We start from the raw sequence: 17771 nt of genomic DNA on the forward strand, positions 1-17771 counted from the left end.
CACTCTTTTCCTTTCCACCTCTTCTGTTTCTGTGCTTCTTTTCCACAATTAGCTCTTTTTTTTTTTTTTCCTTCTTCATTTTTATTTCCCTCTCCTGTCACAAGGAATGAAGCTTGAGCCTGGATCTTGCATTATCTTAATAATTATTTGACCCTGTATTACATCTTCAGACCACCATTATAGTCACAAGAGTTAAAACATATATATATATATATATAAATATTTTTTTCTATAAAATCTGATCCTAGGCAGCCTTCCAATTATGATATCAGCCTTGTAAAGTTTGCCTGAATTTGCTGACATCCTGAAGGAATGATCTCAAGAGGTGTATTCTCCTGGCTGAAAGGGCCAACAATGACACATCAGTCAGAGTTAGCCTGCCCACAGCTGATTATTTTGGGGGTTGGAATGGTGCAAGTGGAGAGAATGGAGCCCCCCAAGAGGCAAGATCTGGAAACAGCTGGAATAAAGATGTGCAGGAAGGATGAGGGGTTAGGAAAAGAAAATATAAGGAGAAAAAGGAGGAGCTTAAGGGCCCAGAGGCAGGAGCAGCAGTAGCCTGGAGCAGAGATTTTCTGAGTGTGATGGAGAACAGGAAAATAAGAACTGATTAACTTTTGGTAACAAAGTAATTTTAATCCATGAAAAAGCCTCCTGGTGGTGTCAGTATGAGAGCCAGTGATTACTGGGGAGATTATGATGAAACACCATAGCCTGCTTTCTTTTCTCCTCAGTTCTGCTCTATCATCTTCCTTATCCCTCCCTATTTTCCCTGCCTAGACCTGTCCAGTTCTTACAGGAGTTAACAAAGAGCCTTGCCATCCACTCCAGGAGGAACACAGTTGTGAATTATTGTAAATTGAGGCCAGCCTTGGCAACAGGCTCACAGAAGGGCCAGTTCCACATCAGGAAGCAGAGGATGTTTCACTGACAGTGTTAATGCACTGTCGAGCAATAAAACTTCTGGTTTCTGGCATATTTTGGAGCAACATGACAAAAAATTGCAGAATCCATAATATTATCCTACCCACAGTTTTCTACTGACCCTAATTACAGTTCTGTTGCTCAAGCTACATAATTTGATTTTCAACAGCACACCAAAAAGGCAGGAGCTCAGCAGTTCCCAGAGTGATTGCACAGTTTGCTGGACAAATGTGTTTTGCTTCTGGTTAGGACTTAGGTGAATAATTAATTAGGAAGTTAGATGTCCAAACATGTCTCCAGTAGGTCTAGAGACAGTTAGTTAGGGCTGGCATGCCTGGATGCCACTCCAAATGTTGAAAGTTGCTGGTAGCTCTTTTCTCTATTGGCAGGTGGTAGATCCAGATCCACAATGTTCTTGCACTTTCATTCCAAGTGTCATTTTCATGTTTTCAGAGATAACCAAAGGACTAAGCACCACTGGTGTGGAGGCCCTCGTGCATATGACAACAAATATAATGCTGGAAAAGGAGATATTCATTTTACTCACCATGTTTGGACCTCAAAGCATTTTGCCTTTCTCTTATTTCTATACAGGTACATTTTTGTTTATTTTGCCACTGAAGTCCTTAATTTATTTTTTTGTCTAATTGTTGTTGACACACAGCTGTCATACACCACTCTGCCAGATGAGCATTGCTGTGGCTCACTCAAGAGCTGCACCCTCAGCTAACCTGTCCTTCTGAAAAAGGCTTTTCCACCTGATGCAGCAGAACTCTCTGCTTCCAGCCCTGCAGAAAGACCAGTGTAAACCCAGCCAAAAATGCAGCTGAGGTGAATGTGAGCAGACAATCAGGCTTTCCATGAGGAAACTGAGGTGTGACAGCTCTTTCCAGCCAAGGTTGCCAGGGTGGCAGTGACCTCCAGCCAAGGCAGCCACTTCTGTAGCTGCTGCAGCAAAATTCACCAGAGCTCATCTCTCAACATGGAGTCATGTTCTTGGCATCACTGGGGATCTTCCTCTGACTGAAGGGAAAAGGAGCAAGGGACATGATTTTAGATTGTTACTGATTTTGTTTCGCTTTCAAAGGCAGCAAGATTAAAATTTGAATTCTAATTATGTGCCTTTTTTTTTTTTAAGGCACAGCAGCTAACTAATTCCCATCAGTGCTTTCCCTAAGATCAGAAGCAAAGTTGTCACTAAAATATATTTTTTCAATTCCAAGCCAGTCATATAAGTACAGTGCCTAAGATGAATCAGTTCAATGGTGCTCTCATTGTGTGTTTAATAATAAAATAAAACCAAAAATTACTAATGAAATCCCAAATCCTGCAGGGTATTGAAAATTGCAGACTATTGTCTGAGCCTGCACTCTGACCCCAGCTTATGTTTGTCTGCTGAAGCATAGTAAGCACATATGATATTATAGAGCAAATAAAACACACAATTAAGCCAACACATTCAGGCAGATAAAACTAATGAAAGGTTTAGCTCCTCTCAAAAATAATGTGCTCAGTAGAAGACAATCCCTTGAAGCACGTGGAATGTCTTAACATAATACATTTCCACGCTTAGATTTTCAAAACTGCAAAATACAGACGTTTATAGATACGTGTCTCAAATGTAAAATAATCCTTTTGGAAGGAGTAGACAGTATCTTTTTCTGACACACTGAAGGGGAATAATGCTCATTGTTTATGCATTTGCTCAAGCAGTGGAATTTTACATGGCTAAACTTCACTTCATCAGATGTATATCAGTTTAAATTAGCTCAAAATCCAACTCAACATTCATTTTTAGATCACAGTCTTCAGAGGAACTGATTTATCAGGATGCCTAAATCCAGATGCACTACAAATAAGCCAGGAAAGACAAATAAGCATCTTGGCATAAAACAAACGAGCCAGGAGGAAAAAAAAATGTGAAAAAAGGAACAGCTTAGGGAAAGTAAGAAGAAACCTGCCAGTGTAAAGAATGCAGAGTTTCAGATTCCAGACACTACCCCACTTGGATTTCCTCATGTTTTACCTTCCCTCCAGCCCTTCCATTTTTATTTTTATTTTTATTCTTTTTTTTACCATTGCCTTCTGGACCACCTTCCCTGCTTGCATCCATCAGCTCTCCAGTTTTGTATTTGCACTCCTTTTTAAACCACATCTCTTTAACGAACCTTAGAAACCATTTGGGGTACCTGAATGGGAACAGTTTGGAAGGACCAAAAAGCTTTGGGCATGCTCTGAGCAATGGTAGCTGCCTGAGTATGCTTTGAGCTCCCAACAAATACAAAAACAATCACCCCAAGAACAGGATCTTAAAATGAAAGGTAGTTAATAGCAGACCCTTGCCATCCTTCTGTCAGGTTGGCTGATTGTGGAGCTGTGAAGACTTTGTAGAAGAGGAAAGTTTATATAAGAGGAAAAAGTGAAGGACAATTAAAATGTTTGTATGATACCAATGCTGTCAAGAAACAGTGGCCAAGTGTTAGAATAACTAACCTTTGAGAAATTGGGGATTAAAGGCAAAGTACTTCTGGCCAGAGACCAGGCCTCCTTAGCTGGGGAGCAGCCCAACAGAGGGAAATCCTTCCTCCTGCATAAACTCTCCACTGATGGTGGCTAATTAACCTGGTATTTGGTTAAAAATTTAACATATTTGTCAGATCTGACTCAGTTCTTATTCATCACTATTTAAGAACACAACAGTGTCTCATTTCCATCCATGTCCATGTAGTCTGGCTTGTGCAGAGAGGTAAATGAACTCAGAGAAGTTAGAGCTCAGATCATGCAGAAGAAAGAGTTTTATCAGGTAGCCCTGAGTGTAAGACAGTCAGTGCCACATATATTACCATTAAACACTGTATTTCATTTTGCTCCTTTTGTTTCCTATCAGACTCCCTAGAGGCCTTAGTTTGTATTCATTCACTCTCTCAAACGTCTTCCCAGATGCTCAAATCCCACTTCTGTTATTGCAGTTTCTTTTAAATTTGTCTGGATCCCTTGTGCAGAGTCAGGACTTTACTGTTCCTTAGCTCAGCATTCTCCTGGCTGGACTCCAGCTCAGGTAATTATATCCAGAGCTCTCTCTGACTTCTCTCTCTGGCTGCCTTTGGAGAAGTTATTCTTCCTTTTCTTTTGCAAGCTGCTTTATAACACTGCACGTCCTGGGAACTGATGGGATGTGTGTTTTGGAGAGAGGCTGTGCATTATGCATTAGGGGTGAACCAACACCTTCCTCAGTGGGACTGAAAGTACTGACACAGCTTCCTTTCTTTTTCATTTCAATGCTATTTTAAGTGGGCAGTTGTCACACCAAGCAGAAGCTGAAGGACAAAAATTTGGTCCAGATGAATCTGTTGTTGCTATTTGGATGTGGAGACTTCACCCTCTAATTTCCTATTCTGAATCTAGCCTGGATTTGTTCAATAGCTGTTCAGTGGCTTATGTCACTGGTTGTCACAAGATGCTCATAAAAATAGATTCCTCACTTATTGGGAGAAATATCAATACAGAGGCTAAAGAGAGAGCAAGTTCTGCTAGAGGTGATGCTGCTACATCAACCAGGAGGCAAATTACAAAGCAAAAGCAGTAGAAAACTTAATTCTTGCAATGCTTCTGTTCAGTTCTCTCTTTCTTATATTTATCCAGTGCTAGGGCAAAGACAGTTCAGGGTATCCTTTCCAATGAAAAGGATTCATGTAGAATCACCAGGAGTCTAAAACATTAAGAGAGAAAAAATATTTTCCTTCTTAACTAAGAAGCATGAACCATAAAGTTAGGCAAATTTCAGAAAGAAAAAGAGATATATAGTAAAAAAACCCCCAAAATAAACAATTGTAATTGATCTCCTTACTAGACACTGCTCATTTCCTGCAGGATGTGGGCATGAGAACTGGCTGTAAATACTTATGCAAGCTCATGTAACTGCTCACTGCAGTGCAGTTCTTCCAAGGCAAAGAAAAGGATCTTCACACATCAAACAAGTAAACTCTGATCAATCCTCACTCCCTCACCTTGGAGGAATTTGAGTTGTTGCTATCAGCAGAATTTTAAGCTGGTCCCTAGTCTGGGCAGAACTGCTGCACTCAGAAGAAACTTGGGAAGACAAATGATTCAGGAGAGGTCAATCTGTGCTCAGGAGTAGCTTAAGAAATGCTCTCCTAATCTAAACTTGAAGGTTTTACCTTCACCATGGGCCATCTCTCAGGGGAGGATCATCAGAGAGCAGCCTCATCTTGGAGTGGCCTCACTTGGAATGGAGACTGGACCAAATTAGCTCCAGAGGACCCTTCATGCCAGCTCTGCACCCACAGGGAAATCCTTCACACCACAGAAATTCCTACCAAGGGAAAACAATAAAAGAAGCATCCATCAGATGAAAAAGTAATATAGACTACATTCAATATATTTTTGTTTGCTTTTCATCCTAAATCTACAAGTTTTAAAAGCTGCCAGGTCCAGCTCAGGTTTCATGTTAAAAAATACCATTTATACCCAGTGAGGCCATGACTGAACTTGGATCACTTGCTGAATTCCGTTCTCCAGAGAGGTCACAACCATCACAGCATTCATGTGACAATGTCCAGCCAGCTGAGATGGTTCCTGCACTTGTCCCAGAAGTGAGCAGAAGGGAAGGGAAGGAGCAGGAGTCTGTAGAAGTGCACATCTGGAAGTTTAACCTGACCCTGCTGCAGAGTGAAGTCAGCACAGCCTCTGTGCAGTTTTGATGGCAGGACTTGGCCAGTGCAAAACCAGCTGGCACCAGGTTCACCTTCCTCCCCCTCTGCTAAACAGCCCTTTCATGCAAAAAGAAATTGACCCCACTGTAGTCAGTAACATTTTTATCCTCCCTCCCCTGCAGTTCGGGGGTACATGAGCAGTCATAAATCCATTTTTAAAGTGCTGTTGACTGCTTTAGAACTTGGGCAGTAAAGGAAATAAAGTAAGCACATAAGCATGTAGCCCTTGCACTGTTAAACATGGCATCTAGTGCTGGGGATAACTAAAAGCATGGTTGACTAAGGAACTAAATAAAACTGGAAGGCACTACAGTATGATTTATATCACATGGGTTTTTCTGTAATTTTTGCAAGTGGAAACCAGGAATAGGTGCAGGACAACAAGAACAAATGTATTTTAGGATTCTTACTGCAATCAAAGCACTGGGGACAAGGAAAGAGTGAAAGTATACAAACATACTTGAGCACTGGAATTTTTTTGAAGGAGAAATATTCACTCTATAATGGTATCCATGTAGAATGGATGCTGCTTACATTATACCAGATGATTGATGATGGTGCAACATAAATAGCTAATGAGCAATGTAATCTGTATTATTTCATGCTTGTTTATTTTCAAGAGGTGATACAAGAATAAAGTAAATTCTATAGCTTCATAAACTTCAGCATCTGTTTCTTTTTTCTGTTTGAAAACTTTAAACATCAAGCAGGTTTTTGGGACCTGCAAGCAAGCAAGTAAAAATTGCTTCCTCATGTCCAACCCAGGATTTTCTTATTAGTCATTATGAGTAAAGATGTCTAATGTAAGAATAGCAACAGTTTAATCCTCCACAGAACCCAAATATTTCAAGTACATTGCTAATATTACCAGGTGAATTTGCATTGAACAGTGATATGGATTTTATCAAAGTGAAGCAAAGGCACTGCTTCTCCTTATGGAAGCTATGGATCAAATTTTCAAGATTGCTGCAGGGTCTCTACACACAGGGCAAGCTCACCATGGTACAATCCTCATCTTATTTTAGTCCTTTGGTAAAGGAGCCTCAGACTGCTCCTGTACATTCCTGCAAATGCAGTGACAATCTCCTGTTCCCAAAATTCTTTAGGGCAGCTATGGGTTTTCCTAAAGAAAATGCTGTCAGAGAAACTAAAGGAATGCTTGAACTACAACTTTACCAGAAAGTCCTTTCTGGCTGTATGATTGCAAACATTTGTAGATGAGTGAAACTGTTTTGAGTCCAACTTACAAAAGAATGTGGAAATAACCATTAGCAAGGCAGAGGTGTCTGTGAAGATCATAGAGGATATATTGAGGGATATTAAGAGAGTGCTGCGATTCAGCTGGGAAAGATCAAAGAGAGGCAGATAACAGCCAGGGGACATCAGAGCACCATGGAAGTTGCTGAGGATGTAGGAAAAGCCTGGGTAGTGCTGTGGGACATGAGGGAAGCTGAATAAGATATGGATGTCAAGAAACATCCCAGGGTGATAGAGAAAACCAGAGGACACATCCTCATGGCAGACTTGTCTGAGAAGGCCTCACAGTGGTGTGAGATGCAAGCCTCAGGATGATGAGGAAAACCAGAGAAGGTTGAGAATTGCTGGGGACACAAGACAGTCAGCTAACAGGAAGGAATGTTACTGAATGCCATCCCATCTAGAAGGGCTACAGCTGCTGGGCAGAGCTACAAGGATGTTTGAAATAACACAGTCAGAGTGTCCCTATTTTATGGTGAATAACACATGATGCTGGACAACAGTGACCAATAAAGTCAAATGAAGAGCAATTAGAAATATGCCAAGGAAAACACATTATATCACAAAACAGAAAAAAAAAATTCATTGCTAGAGAGCATAAGGGAGAATCTGGAAAATGCTTTCAGCAAAAAGCTCCTCAGACTTAGGAACCTTCTTGGAGCAGCTGCTAAGCCTGAAGAAGGCTATAGCATGTTAGGGAATGAGAGAGCAACTGTGAGGTGCCAGAAAGAGTGAAGCAGATTGTGAGCTGAATGACAAATGTGTAAGTTGCTGGTTGCTATAAGGGGCCACAGTGTCAGGAAATGTTGGAGCCTGCTGTGCTGCTCCTGGAGGCATCCAGGAAGGATGCAAGTTGAAGGAACACTGTATGGGTTAAATAGCACCAAGAAATGTCAGAGAAGATCAGGAACACCTTTAAGCCTGTTCAGCAGAGGGATCCAGACTAAGGCAGTGAATTATTGGAGTGGCAACATAGAAACCAAGGCAAGGCTGTGATCTCCCAAGGGCCCAAGATACCAGGAAAAAGAATACAGATTGCCAGGGGGACTGAAGAACCCTGCATATGAACTAGGGACAACTGAAAGCTGTGGGATTGTCAGGAACCACAGGGTAAGGTCAGACTTAACTCAGATGTCTGGTTTCACCATTTGACTAATAGAAGAAAGATGTGACCCAAGATAATCCTGCCTGCTTCTCTTTCAGAGAGCAGAACAGAACTCCTTTCAGTACTGTCTTAAAGCAATGAATGCTTCCTGCTGAACAACCACACAAGGCCATGTATGGAAAATAGCTATCTATCCTATGTCATTGTATGTGTTTAAACTGGGCCTTGGAAACCACATGAGACCAGGAGAGGAAAATAATCTCTTTGGGACAAGGGAAAATCTTAAAGGACTAAGTTGTGCTTAGGTCTGTGTGCTGGTGCAAGGAGCCCTTCTCAGCACAGTTCTAAGCAGGTAAATATCCCCAGTCTTTATCACAAGTTTATAAAATACTGAGAGAGAGAAAAGCAGCGTGGAAAATATGTTTTATTCATGCATTCATCTAACTCCAGAGCACTGGTCCTAAATAGAGTAACATGGCCAATGTATTTATAATTCACAGTGCCAACTGGCTCTGGAGCAATGCCTTGCTGGAGCCTGGGCAGAGCGAGGCCCTCAGCCCCCATCTGGCAACCCAGTTTCACAGAGGAGACACTCTGTTTGAAACCTGCTCCTTGCTGCACATCTTCCCTAGGGAATGCCAGGCACCAGGACTTGAGCAGCACAGCTCCTCCCTCCCTCTAGCACAGCTCAGCCCCAGGAGAGCCACTCTGCAGCCTAGCTTTGGATGGGGAGGTGCAAGGGGGAAGAAGACAAAGGGTTATTTTTTGTCAGATCTGCTGTGGAAGGCTGAAAACAGCCAGGTTTCCAACCTCTTCCCTTTGTTTGCCTTAGGTCTCTCAGTTTCTATATCAGGCTCTGGTTCAGCTTCCATTAGCGCTTCCTCATCAACATCGCTAACAATGGTTTCTTCACTCAGGGTATCACTAGGATTACACTTACTGCCAGAATCCTCTGGCACAAAATCACTGTCTGAGTCAGAGCAGAGAAATAATTAACCCTCATGATACCTCTCTGAAGAATGAACAGAATACCTAACAAGATTTATGGGACATCAAACTGATGCTGCTCCTAAGGAGGAAAGCATCTTCTCGCTGAAGTTGTCATCTCCACCAAGGAGTGAGGAGGTTCCTGAGTGGACACAGGAGACATCCACACCTCACCTCAAGGCAACCTGCATCCCCTTAGTTGAGTTAGTTACCTTACATGTCCAAACAGCAAACCACTTGTTTACTGCTCTGGCCCTGGATTAAATCATGGTTTCATTTCCTTAAAAAAAAAAAATCTATCAGAGTCAATGGATTCTCAGGTTCTGTGAAACTGGCCAGGCTGCAGGAAAGTAGGGCAAGACTATCTTACCTGAAATTACCAGCATTTGATTTGCAAATGGCCTTCAAATACTCCTGATCATATTCCAGTTATGTAATTAGATTAGATTTATCATTTAACTTACAATTCCAGAACTGAAATAGAACAGTTGAAAAATTTTCCCCACATATGGAGAAGAGTGTTGCCCCATAGAAGAGAAATAAGCATCAAAATATATATACACATTTGCAGGCTTTTGCTGTTTTCAACTCTAGTGACAAGAGTTTTCCTTCCCTCCAAAAAGTTATCAGTCACTTCAGTGGCAGACATTTGCAACCAAAACTAATTAACTTTCTAGGTCCAGAAGGATCCCCTCCCAAAAGATGATAATGTGCCTCAGTGGGGTAGAAAAACGATAGTACAGTCCTAGCTGGCTGGGAGGGATCTCTGGAGAAGTACATATGATGCAGATTTCTGTCTGCAAAAAACCAGTAGTCTGCTAAGATCTGGAAGCCTCAAAATCCTTTCACTTCTGCTGGGAATTTAGTTCAAAGCAGCTGCATGTAAATGTTGCATAGCAAATGCTACACTGGCAAATCTTTCTGATGATTCTTGTTTTTAAATCAACAAGAATAAACTATATGGAAGAGGAGCTTGCTTTAGGACAGCCAGTTTTACCCTGTTTTAAACTAAAAGTGAAAACAACCCTAAGGAAAAAAAAAAAAGGAAAATATTTGAAATATGTATGAGCAACTGCACTGCCCTGCTTCATCTCTTTGTGCTGCATAAAGGGGACACAGACTGGCTGAATCTTTTACACAGAGATCTGGCCACAGATTCATCAGGAAGCATGCAGCTCCCATTCCCACTGCCTGTCCCTCCCAGCCAGGAGTGGGTAAGAGGCAGGGAGACAAAGCAGGAGGATCAGTAGCAGGCTGGGAATTGCCTGAAGGCTCATCATCTTCCTCCAGGCCCTAACAGAGTGAGAGCAGTGAGTATTTCCTCCTCATTCACGTCCCTCGCATAAGTGTTTCTGGTATCTGTGCGACCTCTACACTTCTGCCTCATGTAAAAGAAAGGGGAACTTTGTCAGTAATTCCTGAGGGAGGAAGATCACTTCAACCTTTGACTTACTCACCACTCATTAAAAAAAATGAGATCAGTAAAAGTTGCTAATGGAGAGAGAAAAACACCTCAGCACGAATGCAATGGTTAGGGCACATTGTAAATCTTGTTAGGAGCTATCCCTTCAACACAAAATTACAGCCATGCCATGGAATTTATGCAGATATTCTCCCTGCCCCCACTCCTAAACAACACCAAGGTCTCCTTTCGTATTTTTAATCTAATCCAAATCTTTTGAAAACAATAACCTTAGAGATTCTGAGGTTAAAATTCCTCTGCAGACCCAAGCCAACTAAAGAGCCAGGTAAATCCTTGCAACCCCCATGACAAGGGTCTTGACTTGTCTGCTCAACAGCAGCAGTACGTTGGAAGTAAGGAAGCCCTTCCCAGCACTGATCCCAGCTCTTGTGTTGCTGTGTGTGGGTCTGTGAGCCCAGTACTACACAAGCTCTGCATCAAACACCTCTTAGAAGAAGCTGCCATACTGCAGACATCCAAGGAATGCGTGTGCTTGCAGTTGTTCCAGGAACTGGCAACACAAACGTCAAGCATCCATTTTGATGCTAATTTAACCATAATTTGGTCAAATTAGCACCTCCACCCTCACCAGCCCTTGACCAGGGACAAAGACTTGAACAGGGGAGCTTGAGGAGCTTGCAGGGTTTTGATTCTGCTGGGCATTCTTGGCCACAGCTGCTGTCAGTCTGGGAAGGGGTAAAATGGGGAAACTGCTCCTGCGCTGCAGCTTCCCAAGCTATGCCAGCCAGGCTGCCCAGCAGCAGGCCCTGTGCTGGAGTCCTCCTCTGCCTGCAGCCCAGGGGATGGGAGAAGCTGCTGATTCAGATCCACTCCCCCTGCTCAGCCCGTCCTACTTCTTGTGGAAATTCCCACCTCTTGAGATCTGCCTGCAGAGTCGGCTCCTGTGGACACCCCCTCAGCTACTTCGGTCACCCTGGGCCAGACTTAAATGGATTAAGTAGGAGGTTTTTGCTAGCCCAGTTTGATTGAAGTGGGTTGAAGGGTACTTACACATGCATTTCTGCAAACACATCCTGAGAGGGCATTCATTCCCAGGAAAAGGCAATGAACAAGTAGCAGGGGCTACAGCTAAATCAAGAGTCCACTCAAACGAGGCTCTGCAGATTCAGGGACAGGCATGAATTTTTTTTGGCTAATATTTCCCACCAGCTGCAGGTTGCTACTCTCACAGCAGCACAGGGGGAAGGGGAAGCCTGTTACTCTCACTTGAGCAAGAAGCTGGCAGGGTTCACCTGCCAGGAAAGTTCAGGCCTGAGCATCACAGCTGCTCTGTCTCCCTTTCTGCAGGCTGAACTGAGGAGGAGGCAATTTCCATCTGATCCAGGCTCAGACATGTAGCTCAGAATTAGAAGTCAAGTGAAAAAATTCGGAAAGCCCTTCCACCCCAGCTGCAGTCACACAGCTCCAGAGGATTTGGGAAGGTATCACTGTAAGCATCTAATCTCTCTTGCCTCTTCGGGTGCTTTGTACTCAATTACGTCAGCCAGGCAGCATGAACAGCACAGGTAAACCAGCCTTAAGTCATGCCTATCAAATAAAAAGCTTTGCTGCTTAAAGATTAATGTAAGAAATCAATGTGCTTGCAGCCTGTGCCAGCAGATGATCTAAGCCCATCTTAAGCAGGCTCAGAAACTTCACGTAATGGTGATACAAAATCTATGAGCAGTTAGTGCTGAGACTGTCTGTCTGCTCCCAGAGTGCTTCAAATGCTGGTTCATGAGCTGGCTACCAGATGTGCTCCTCTTTTCCCTGAAGGCCATCACGAGGACTGCTATTTCATTCTCAAATCTCAACAGCCAGCGCGGTGACAGCAGAGAGGCTGCTCTCTAACATATGTGCCCTGCATGACAGCACATCCATTTGAATACCTTGTTATGCTGAAGGAACTGGAGTGACCACTTAACAGGAAGGGATGAACCTTTCCAGCTATCAAAACTGAGCAGCTTAACAAGAACACTGTCAGAACAGCATCCAGAAATGAAAGGGCAGCTTCTGTTCAGGACAGAACACGGCCATAGGAAGGGATGACTCTCTTGCCAGAGCAATGGCTGTTGCCATCCACATCCATACACTCCCTAACAAAGTGAGATTAGACCATATTAAATGACATTGTCTTTTCTGATGTTCAAGCAAATTAGGGAACAATGCTGCCTGGGGCAAGGTCATTGCTCAAGTGTCTGGCAAGTGCAGATCACGGTGTGCCCTGATCAGGGCCATGTTTGGAGTGTGCTCCTGTCACAGTTGCAGGGGCACTGGGGGAAAAGGAATGAGGATAGTGACAGGTGTTAAAAATAGGTTAGAAACTGTTGTAAAATAGTTGCCAGACCGTTAAGCATGTACTGTTAGTTTGGTTATTATTTTGTAAAAGGGGTTAAAAGGGTAGTTGCAAGAAATAGGGTACTCAACAGTACCATAACACACCTCAGAAAAGTGCACCACCCCCCAAGGGAAACCAGCCAGCCTGCACAGAACTGCAATGGGCCAATCAAGCGCCTTAAACCTTCATGCAAATGAAGGATCCAAAAAGAAACCAATTCAAATGGACAAAAACAGGATGAAAAGGGGCTTCTGTCCCACTGAATCGTGCAGCTCCATCGGGGACATCGCTGCACAGCATCCCCCGGCAGGAGCGCTCCTGCTCGGCCCGCGGGCCCCCTTGCTTCAGGCCTTTATTTTTTTTTTATAATAAATGCTGAAATCACTTTAGCACCGGGAGCCTGCTCTCGTTTTTATCAACAGGCATCCAGGTTTTACCCTGCCCTGAAGCTGAGACAGGCACCAGGACAGGGCCCTGGAATCCTGCTGCCCACACACAGCCTTAACGGCCATGAATTCTCCTTTAACCACCAAGTGTCACCAACATTTAATTATCCTGCTGAGACAACATGAGCCTGAATCGCTCTGTAAGATGCTTGTGTCCAAAAGAATAAACTGGCATTGACGTAATTACCTGTGTATGGCTCAACCTGGCAAAACCTTCAGCCAAGCTGCGTAAAACATCAAACCCCTAAAAAGGAGCCGCGTGCTTTGTGCTCCTTGGGGAGCTGTGGAGTGAAACCTGCGGCTCAGAGTGGCGTGTTAGAACCCATCCAGGAGCACGAACTGCTTCCCGCTGCAGCCTCGGTTCTCATGGGCACGGAGACTCAGCAGCCAGGGAGAAGTCAAGACCTCGAATCTCAGCGCATTCAAGATTTATCTGCATCCCTGTGCACATAAATGCCCTTTCAAAGGAAAAAATAGCCCCGTGTGATTAAAGTCTGCATCAGTGCAAATCCCAGGCTGGTTTGGACCGTACACACACAAGAATGGAATGTATAATCACAATGCCTGGGATTCTCCTTAACTTTGCTAAGGGCTGGGTTGGAGCTATTTTGAAAGAAGCAACTGTATCTCCTTTAAGCATGAAGCACTCTTGGCAGTAATAATTGCCTTGTAACTAACTCCTCATTAGCACTCTCTCAGACCTCAATTTCTGCGCTGACTTTCTGTTGCTCCCGGTCCAAGAACAGGATTATCATCCCGGCACCAAAGTCTGCTCTTAATTATACTGTTACAGATACCAAAAAAACCCCAATGAAATAAATGGAATGACTCTGGATTTAGAGCAGCATAACTGAGATCAGTTTGTCCCATTGTTTCCCATCTAATCCACAATTTAGCATGATAAAGCACAGTGTTCTACAAAAAGCTTATTTTAGCTGGGAAGACCAGCTTGTTTTACCCACCAGTAGTATGTCATGGCGACAGATAACTGTTTTAATGAATTTAATACTCTCATCTGAGTTCCTTATCCAGGAGAGAAAAATAGTTTTTACCAAAAAAAAAAAAAAAGAATATGGCACCTGCTTTAGATAGAATAAAAACATTAATGTGAAGAACAGGAAACCAAATGTCTGACCCTGAGTGATGCTAAGCAGCTGCAGCTTCCATGAACTTTGCAGGAGTTGTAAGATCTCTGTGGATGATATTTTAAGCTCTAATGCAGCACTTTCTCCATTATTTTATTTCAGTTTGTCATTAATGCAAAGGAAGACACTGGATAAAACACCTGAAGAGATCACCAAGTACAATCCAGATGCCTGAACACAACTACATGAAGCAGAACTTGCAATGGCAATGCGTGTAGGAGCTTGATCAAAGAGAGATAATTAATCATGTACATACAGGTTGGATGAGGGGAAAAGGCCTGAGGAAAACCCACATGAAAAGTCTTCATCACACGAGTACTTACATTATTGCTTCATAGCTTTTTATGGCCTTAAATCCAAGCAAAAAAAAAAAGACATTATCTAAGGTGGTCTAGGGAATACAGCAAGGATATACAGAGACAGACTGAGGAAAGGGTAAATGAGGTTTTACAGCATTCCACATTTCATTTGCAAGCGATGGAATGGGCTGTTAAGACTGTTGGAATGATTTCTTGCATGGCAGAAAGCAGAAACTCAAGAAAAGAAAGCAAGATAAGTATGTATGTTTTAGCAGAATTCTTACTAACTACTAAATTATTATTGGCTGCATACCAAACACTCCACACAGTGATAAACAACTGTTCATTTTATTTCACTAAACAAAAAGCCCATTGAAGGATTTCTACTATTAGTGCACTCACTGGAACTCACTTGAAAAATACAGTTTTGGACATACATCAAATACAACTTACAGCTGAATAGCTGCAGTGGTCTGACTTACTTTCCAAACATGTCAAGAAAATGTTCTGTTCTCCAGGCAAAAGGAGAACAACAGAGCACAGCAGTGCACTAACTACAGGTAACAGGCATTCCCTGGGGCTCAGAAATAGCTTCTCTTCTTAATTGTGGAGAGTTCAGCAACTGGCCCTGCTTTCAGGGGGGCTGGTTTCATAGCCAGCCCCTCATTTTTGGTGGCAATCCAGCAAAACCAGTAGGAATTCCCATATTCTGTCTTGCCACCAAAAAAGGTACATTTTCAGCAGCTGTGGCAGCACAACAGTACATAAGGCCACACATTAAACTAGAAAACCAAACTCATCTCAGTAAAAAAAAAAAAAGTGTTGCTAAAAATGGTGCTGCTTTTAATGCCAGCATTGGTTCCATCCCCAGTGCAAAGTCACAAACAGCTGTGTCAGCACAATGTGGGGCTATAGGTGGTGGTGGCAGTGGCAGGGATGACAAAATCCTGAAGATTTGCAGCCAGGAACAGGTCCTGCAGAGCTGTGTACCAGGCTGTATAGAACTGTCATTGTGACACATCCCATTTCCCTCAGAGGCAAGGCCAGTTATGAAATCCCTCTCTGCTCTTTGCCCTGGCTGCTGCAGCTTGTCACCTCCAAAATTGTGCCTATAGAACAGTTTTAGAAGCTGCATCCTAAAATGGATCCTGGAAATCATCTAGGTTATGGGAAAAAAAAAAATACTACAATGGGAGTTTTTTTTCTCATCTTGCTCTATTGCATCAGCTCAACTGCAGGGCTAATGACTGGGCATTGGCAAGCTCCTGAAGCACTTCTGTATCAAAGAACACACAAAATCCTGAACATCTGAGTCAAAACTAAAATCCTCTCTAAAGTGCTCATGACTGGACAGCCCACAACTGAGGCTCTTTCAGAAGGTGCAATCCCACTTGAAGACCTGGACCCAAATTTGGCGAATGATGGCTCTGTAAAACGTGTGTTACAGGGTTTGTGCTCCCCACACCTTTCCTTTCCACGTGTTTACATCCCCTACGTGTCTGTACAACACTACCAAATGCAATTCCTACTCTGCTGTTATAAATAGCTACCCAAACTGAAGGAGAGTAGAGAACCATTCTGTCTAGGTTAGGTTCTGTGTTTGGGATGATTGCTTTAGGCTCTGCCCATATATCTATCACCTGATAATCTGTTGATTCTCAGCATCTCTGAAAGACAACTCTTGTAGATCTGAAGCTGGGTTCAGTGACACATCAGTGCCTAAACCCTGTGAGCAGCTCTGGAAAGAAAGAAAAAATCCTTAAATCTTTCCACCCTCCATAGCCCCCACTCATTGGTGCAAAGCCCTTTAGCAGAATTGTTTAGACCACAAAACACCCACAAGTCACAACTTATGAAGTTTGTCAGCCTAATCACTGTAGACTTTTTCAGAGTAGATCCCCACAGTAACAATTATTTTCTGCTTTACTGACTCAGGGAATTTCATTCTAGTTTTTCTCCCCTTACCTCCCATCCGCCCTTTTATTTCTAGGCCACATTTCTTCATTCTCTCTTGCACTTGCACGTATTGTGCTTTTTGTGGCCAAAAAAAAGCCTGCAGCTATAGTATTTCCCCATGTTGCTAGTGGAGACTGCAACAGCCTGCATAATTTGTCCCCTCAAATGCAGATCTGCCCTAAACCTTCCAGTTTATTTGTTTGGCCTCACTGGTGAGTTTCGAGTTGTTCAGTAAAACTTGGAGCTTTTGGGTTTTCAGTGAATTATCAGAATGACCTGAATTATCAGGAGTTTTTGGGTTTTCAGTGAATCCCTGTGAAATAGAGAATAGAGACTGCAAGTTTTACGTGTTTATTGTCACTGCAGCAGCAGCACAAGCCGTGTGACACGAGCACAGCTCAGCTCCACGTCTGGCACAGGCTTTGTTCTACAGAGGCACAAAAATCATTGCAGGCAATGGGATTTTTAAAACACACCAGGAGAAATCTCAGATCTTTTTTTTTTTCCTCCCTCATTTCCTTTTTAATGGGGATTTTTAAGTCAGCTTTACGTAAAAGCTTTACACACACAGGCCTGAAAAGCAGACTTCCCCAACATTCCATCATTTTATTCCATGCCATTCAGCTTTAGTTTAGCGATGCCTCAGCACCCCTCAGCAAGGCAGACCAGGGAAGGCAGCGAGGGGCTCCCACACACCCTTTGTGTTCCACACGAAGCCAAACTCCAGCCTCACGCAGGTTTTTCCAGCCTGGCAAAACCCGGGAATCGCTCCAGCCGTGAGGGCCGGCCGCGCAAACAGAGCACCTCAGGTGCACGGCCCTCACCTCCCGCCGGACCTCCAGCTCCCCGCCGGCCCACCCGCCTCCCCAGCGTCTCACATGGCCTCCGAGCGTGAAGTTATCATGGAGACAGCCCGTACCTGGCCTGGCAGAGCCCCCCAGGTACCAGCCTCGGGCGGGTGGGCGCTCCGCCGGCGGCGGGGCTCGAACCCGCGACCCTCCGCCCCAGACAGGGCCACCACCAGGCGCCTGTCCCCGCCGCGCCTGCAGGGGTCGCTGTGGCGGGAGCGCGGAGTTACGCGCGCCGCGATTGGGCGGCGCTGAGCCGCGGGCCAATGGC

General features: G+C 43.7%; 1 long non-coding RNA gene across 3 annotated transcripts in view; it reads right to left on the reverse strand.

Moving 5' to 3' along the window:
• Positions 1–17672, reverse strand: part of LOC143693638 (uncharacterized) — a 30331-nt gene extending 12659 nt beyond the window's left edge. Inside the window, exon 1 of one of the 3 annotated variants that reach the window (XR_013181556.1) lies at positions 17572–17672. This is a non-coding gene — a long non-coding RNA (uncharacterized LOC143693638). Of the gene's footprint in view, positions 1–5102; positions 5355–16336; positions 16367–17571 lie in introns of those variants that run through there. The other 2 variants (XR_013181557.1, XR_013181555.1) reach the window with 2 other exon arrangements.
• Between the last annotated feature and the right edge of the window lie 99 nt (positions 17673–17771).

The sequence above is a fragment of the Agelaius phoeniceus genome, chromosome 3 (assembly GCF_051311805.1).
Source record: "Agelaius phoeniceus isolate bAgePho1 chromosome 3, bAgePho1.hap1, whole genome shotgun sequence".
NCBI lineage: Eukaryota > Metazoa > Chordata > Aves > Passeriformes > Icteridae > Agelaius > Agelaius phoeniceus.